This window comes from Oncorhynchus keta, unplaced genomic scaffold (assembly GCF_023373465.1).
Source record: "Oncorhynchus keta strain PuntledgeMale-10-30-2019 unplaced genomic scaffold, Oket_V2 Un_contig_15446_pilon_pilon, whole genome shotgun sequence".
Taxonomy (NCBI): Eukaryota; Metazoa; Chordata; class Actinopteri; order Salmoniformes; family Salmonidae; genus Oncorhynchus; species Oncorhynchus keta.
Window position 1 is genome coordinate 3,162 of NW_026279321.1, and position 6,780 is coordinate 9,941.

Consider the following 6,780-nt stretch of genomic DNA (forward strand, 5'->3'; position numbering starts at 1 on the left):
TGGCCAATGAGAAACTAGATGGAAATGTTTCTTCATAGCCAGGAGTTTTCCTAACCCCGTAACCTGTACCAGGAGAACGTCTGGACCGCAGTTTCATGTGCCAACTCAGACCTTGACCTGGGATCTCCCTAACTTAAACGTCTTTATTCTTTACATTTACATTTAAGTCATTTAGCAGACGCTCTTATCCAGAGCGACTTACAAATTGGTGCATTCACCTTATGACATCCAGTAGAATAGTCACTTTCTATCCCAACACTAGCACACCTGATCAAACTAATTAACTAATCACCAAGCCCTTTGAGCAGTTGAATGAAGTGTGATAATAGGTTGATTCGATCCATCCATTTGTCTGCCCTCTATTGCTCTGGTCTGGTCTACACTGTTCTTATTAAAAGATGAAATGATGTCCCACTCTGAGCGGCCCCATTCCATTATACCATTCCGTTGTTCCATTCTAATTTATTCCATTCTATTGTTCAATTCTAATTTGTTCCATTCTAGAATTCTATTTTCATTCGTTCTACTGTTCGATTCTAAGTTGTTCTAATCGATCCCTACCATTCCATTATAAGCTGGTGCATTGCATTGGCCCATTCTAAGCTATTGAGCAGGAGAAGAGTAAATATAGCCTGTATAGAACAGTAAGGCCTTAACAAATGGACTCAATGTCACCAAAGTCAGAACGGAATGGAGTAGAGTAGAGGTATGCATGTACAGTATGTAGGGGTCTCAAATAGCACCCTATTTCCTACACAGTGCACTACATTTGACCAGAGTCAATGGGGCGGCTGGTCAAAAGTAGCGCACTTCATAGGAATAGGGTGCCGTGTAGGACACATCCAAAGTCGTATTGATAATTACCTGTGCGTCCACCAGTGTAGCGTTGACCAGACTCTCGTTGATGAAGACGTGGACCAGCGCGGTGGCGCAGAGCGACGGCTCTCCACTGTCGTTGACCCTGACCACCAGGCGATGCAGCCCCCTGTGTCTCCTCTCTAGGGCTCTGCCACAGTGATCACTCCACTGGCCAGGCCGATCTCAAACAGCCTGAAGGGGTTCCCTCCTACCAGGGAGAAGCGCAGGTCAGCGTTGCGGCCAAAGTCGAGTCCGGCGGCCACGGTTCTGACGATGGTCCGGGTGGAGGAGGCCGGAGGAGGAGGGTGTAGGAATCGTTGGTGGTGAGTCACGGACGGGGCGTTGTCGTTCTCATCAGTTACGATGAGGAGACTGTCGCCGTGGCGGGCGGAGCCCCGCCGTCGGCGGCCCGGACGCGGAAGGTGTAGGTGGAGCGTCGTTCCCGGTCAAAGGCCACGGAGGAGAAGATCGTCCCTGTGTTGTTCTCTATGGAGAACGTGTCTTCACCTCTTCCTCCTCTTCCTCCTCCCTCCTCTCCTCCCTTGTTCTTCTCCCCTCCTCCTCCCTCCACCTCTTCTCCTTCTTCTTCCTCCATCTCAACGAAAGACTCAGCTCCGCGTTCTCACCCTCATCCGCGTCTGTTACCGTTACCATGCCGACTGGGCTGTTGGCAAGGAGGTTCTCCTTCACGTAGAACGTGAACACTTCCTGAACGAACTTCGGAGTGTTGTCGTTGCGGTCGGTCACCATGATTACCACCGTGGCCGACCCCTGCAGCGGGAATCCCTTATCCCTGGCGATCACCTGGAACTCGTACCTCTCCCTGACCTCCCGGTCCAGAACCCCCGTCGCACGGATATCCCCATTATCAGCATCAATATAGAACAGGCCGTTAACAGACGGATCCAACGAATACACAATCTCTGCATTCTTCCCGAATCGGAATCCGCCGCAACCACGGTGACCACACGCTCTCCTGGTTGGTTGTTCTCGGCAAAGTGGACCTCCACCACGGCCTGGGCGAAGGCAGGAGTGTGGTCGTTGATGTCCACTACCCTGACCATGAGAGAGCTGTTGCTGGAGAGAGACGGGGAACCGAGTCGACTGCCACGATGGTCACGCTGTACTCCATAGTGGCCTCGTAGTCCAACAGGGCCGACGTGTGGAGGAAATACTTCTTACGGTTTCTAAGGAAACAAGGTTCAATATTCATTTAAAATTACAAGAAATGAATCAATATAATTACTTCCTGCTGTGGAAGGAGAGTTACATTGCAAAAATCTAAATATAGAACATTTTGAATTTATATGGCTCAAATTAACATAACGTATGTGATTTTCGTGATTTTCAACTAAGCGTAGCTAGCTATCAGGTTAATATTATGGTGCTGTACGTTGATGCTCCATCCTCTCGGTGCGCCGTGCTGGAATACTCAGACTTTACTTTTATAAATGAAAATAAAATCAACTCTTAACAGATCAATGTGTTTTCATCTCACCTGTCGGCGTCGTCCGCGGGCAGTGGCAGCGCGCCGTCTCTCCCGCTGGTTTCAGGGTGAACGGTACATCCCCGACCACCGTACAGGTCACCACTCGTTCTCCCCTGGTCCCGGTCTGACACCTGAACCAGTGCCACCGGCGTGTCCCCAGAACATTCTCCGGTACCAGCGCCACTCCGTCCCTCACCAGAATCCGTCCGATCTTCCTGATCTCCACGACCCGAACGTTGTCGTTCTCATCCCCGGACCACCAGGACTACGGTCGCCCGGTCGGTGCGCGGCGGCTGACCGCGTCCCTTGCCGTAACCGTGAACCGTAACTGGGCCACTTCCTCCCGGTCAATCCTATGGAGGACGCTCAGCCAACCCGGTAGCCTCGTCCAGTCGGAGAGCCGGCGGACAGGTTCCGTGGCAGCGCCGAGCGTACTCCACCTGTCCGTTGACGCCGACGTCGCGGTCCGACGCGCGCACCTGGAGGACGGGGGTTCCGGGGGCGCATTCTCCGCCATCTCAGCCTCATAGATGGCTCTCTCGAAGCGCGGGCTGTTGTCCATAAAGAAATACCATGTATTTAGAAAACATTGTTTGTGCTTTTCAACCTAATTTAGCTAGTGATGCTTTATACTAATTTAGCTAGTGTTGATCTATGCTAATTTGGCTAGTGATGCTTTATACTAATTTAGCTAGTGTTGATCTATGCTAATTTGGCTAGTGGTGCTTTATACTAATTTAGCAAGTGGTGCTCTATGCTGATTTAGCCAGTGGCGCTTTACACTAATTTAGCTAGTGGCGCTCTATGCTAATTTAGCCAGTTGTGCTCTATGCTAATTTAGCTAGTGGTGCCCTATGATAATTATTCTAGTGTTTCTCTATGCTGATGCTACTATTCCAGCTCTTTAGTTTAATGGGTAAACCAATCCAACTTTTTAGACAGTTTACTCTCCATTAGTCAGCACCTCTACTAACATTTTTGGGTGTGCCTCAGCTCATGCTTTTCACTAGACTACGTTTTCATCCTACCTGTTGTCGTTGACATCGGTGATGGCGACACGGAGGAGCGCCTGGGAAGAGCGAGGAGGGTTCCCACCGTCCCGGACCCGTAGAACCAGCTCATACGAGTCGCGTGCTTCACGGTCCAGAGGGCCTTTCACGATCAGCTGCGGTTGCTTCTCGCCGTCGGGCGTGTCGGCGACCTGGAGCTCAAACACACTGCTCCTCACCTCCTCCTGCACCTCCTCCTGCACCTCCTCCGTTGTTATCCAATGCTCCTCTCCTCCTATCCCCTCCTCCTCCTGTTCCATCCGCTCTTCCCATAGGCCCACCGGCTGTTCTCCTCGCTGACCCCAACCCTGACCCCGCCGACCCGGAAGAGCTGCCATCTTGAATCAACTCATAGCGATCAATCCCATTGTGCCCGAAGTCGCGATCCGTCGCCGTGGGTAACAGATACAGCGTGCCTATTGGACGGTTCTCCTCGACAGATAATGTCAGCACCGACGACGGAAACGAAGGAGTGTTGTCGTTGATGTCGGTGATGACCACACGGCCCTCAAAGAGATCCACCCAACTCTGGAGGGGACCAATCACAGACACTTCGAAGTCCAGGAAACACTCGTTCTCATCGAAGATCATCTGACACTGGGACAGCTTCTCCCGGTCAATCCTCCGCTGCCCGGTAGTCAGCTCCCCGGTAACGTTATCAATCTTGAAGAACTCCGAGCCGCTCTCTAGGGCGAATGTGACATCTCCGGAGCCGGTGCCCGCGGACAGGCCGAGGTCGGCAGCCACATTACCGATCATAACGTCTGCGGGGCCCTCCTCAGCCACCCGGTAACGGAGAGCCGAGTCAGCGACCGGGAGCTGAGTCATCGTTAGTAGGAGAAGGACTAGGAGGTGGAACAACTCCCCCGGTCCAGTTAGTGTTACCGAGCAGGAGAACACTGCTCCACCACAGACACCTACCCCTGTCCTCCGCATGGCTCCCGCCTTTCCCCTCTCTCTCTCTATTCCTCTCTCTCTCTATTCCCCTCTCTCTCTCTCTATTCCTCTCTCTCTCTCTCTCTATTCCTCTCTCTCTCTATTCCTCTCTCTCTCTATTCCTTAGTCTCTCTTTCCTGTCTCTGGGTATCTATATTTCTACCTTTCCCTCCTTCTCTGTCATTAATGTGTCTATCTGGGCTGTATATCTTTGTTCCCTCTCTTTCTCTCACTCTTCCCCCCTCTCTCTCTCCCCCTCTCTCTCTCTCCCCCTCTCTCTCTCTCCCCCTCTCTCTCTCTCTCTCTCTTGGCAGTTCCGCTGCCTGGGGTTCAGGAAAGCTTCACGGCACTCTAATAACACACTGCAGATCAGTCTCTCTGTCGTTAATGTGACTATCGGGTTGGATATCTCTGTTTCAGTCAGGATCTCTGTTTTCTCTATTCTTTTGTCTTTCTCTTTATTGTTGAGATTTTGGGTTTAAAAATAAACTTCCTCTAAGTCTCTCTGGGATGTTCAGAGCACAAAGATATCAGCAAATCCATCCAGCAAGAAGAGAGAAGCCAAATCATCCACTCACGTTAATTAATCCACTTGACTCTCTCTCGCTCTCTCTTTTTATGATGGAGACGTATTCCGTTTCTCCCTCTCTTGAGGACTCTCGTATCAGTTATATTAGTCCGTTAGTAATTTCGCTTAATTCCGGTCGCGTTCCGGGGACCGAGGGGCTCTCTCAACGGTTTTGACGAGTTGAAGAGAAACTGCAATGCAGCACTTCCACAAAGAAAACTGTACACGACTCTGTCTCAGGACCCCGAATCACTAATGTTGTGAAAAAAATATTTACATCCACAAAGCGTAACACAATCGGTTTAAAAGTAAAGTATTTGATATCGTCCGGTAATCGTTTAGAGTTTAATTGTGGTTTCTTACCTCTCGCTCCCCGGTATGAGTCTGAACTACGCGTGTGTTTTTTCCCCGCAGTGAAGCAACGTGCCAAGCAGTTGGTCGAATGCCTTCACGGAACTTCACAAGACAATAGTGCTTTTCACAGCCACTTCTCGGGACGGAATAATAATCTAAACCGTAAACCGGAACTCGCTCACATCAGCAACCCTTGTTTTTTAAAAAGCAAAGAGATCCCGAAGTCAACAAACCGGTGAATTATAATTCCTTGTGCGTTCGCGAGGATGTTTCGGTCATGAACCGAGAGAAAATGCGTATTTTCCAAGAGTCCTGCATTCCATCGTTCATTCTCCACGCACGCCTTCTCCCTCTTTTTCTTTCTCTCACCTGCACGTTCTACTGCACTGCAAGTGCGCGCGTGGCTTTGCTTTCTGCCTGATCTGAAATGATGCTGCAGTCTCTCTCTCTCTCTCTCTCTCTCTCTCTCTCTCTCTCTCTCTCTCTCTCTCTCTCTCTCTCTCTCTCTCTCTCTCTTCACCTGCAACATTTCCCTAGCCACGTAACTTGATCGTTCAGCTGAAACGGGAGAACGGAACGAGAGGCAGTGTTGTGTCGCTCACGGTGTGTGCGTGTGTGTATCGGTAACAGACCTATTCCTCCTCGCTGTCACACTGCACTAGATTCAATGTGGCGTTTACGTGGCTCAGGGTGGGATGAGATGAGGGGATATCTTTATTCACAAAGAGGATGCAGGGAAGGAAGGGATATTGGTTGTCAGAGGAATATAATGGGAACGTATTCTGCACAATCGGCATTTTATTTTACTGTGTTGTACGGTTGCCAGCCAGCGTTGGACAGGCTACGGGGACTGGGGTTTAAATGGAAATCGCCCCACTAACGTAATACCGGCACAAACACACACGTTTTAATAATGACTGAGACTTCTTTATCCAGTTATGACCACAACGGCTCATCTGAATGTCATCATTCATCCGGCGGCATGTGGTTCTCTGATGACGTCTCATAGTAACTTTAATCTCTCTGCCGCCAGCTATCAGATTTATATGAATAAACGATATGACCCCTGTGGCTAAAGGTCGAAGGGCAAACATATAGACTAATAATAATAATAATAATAATAAGGATATTATTTAATCATTTATAATAATATATATTTTCATTTTACATGATTAGGCCTGTAAAGGGTAAGTATTATATTTGAATATTTTGTTTTATTTTCGTCAATATTTGAGTCAGTCGGTTAGAATCGTTGCAGTATAGTTCTTGTTTGGTATAGTTGTTCCCTGTAGAATATTGAAGTAGCGTTTTCTTTTGTCTGACTGCGGCACTAAACACACACACACACACACACACACACACACACACACACACACACACACACACACACACACACACACACACACACACGCACGCACGCACGCACGCACACACACGCACGCACGCACGCACGCACGCACACACACACACACAATATAGATATATATATATACTGAAGACGTTACAGCCACAGACTCTATCTCCGC

At 49.4% G+C, this 6,780-nt stretch overlaps 1 pseudogene; it reads right to left on the reverse strand.

Annotated features, from left to right (window-relative positions):
- Positions 1 to 795: 795 nt before the first annotated feature.
- On the reverse strand, positions 796 to 5,450 carry LOC118382887 (protocadherin-7-like; annotated as a pseudogene).
- Between the last annotated feature and the right edge of the window lie 1,330 nt (positions 5,451 to 6,780).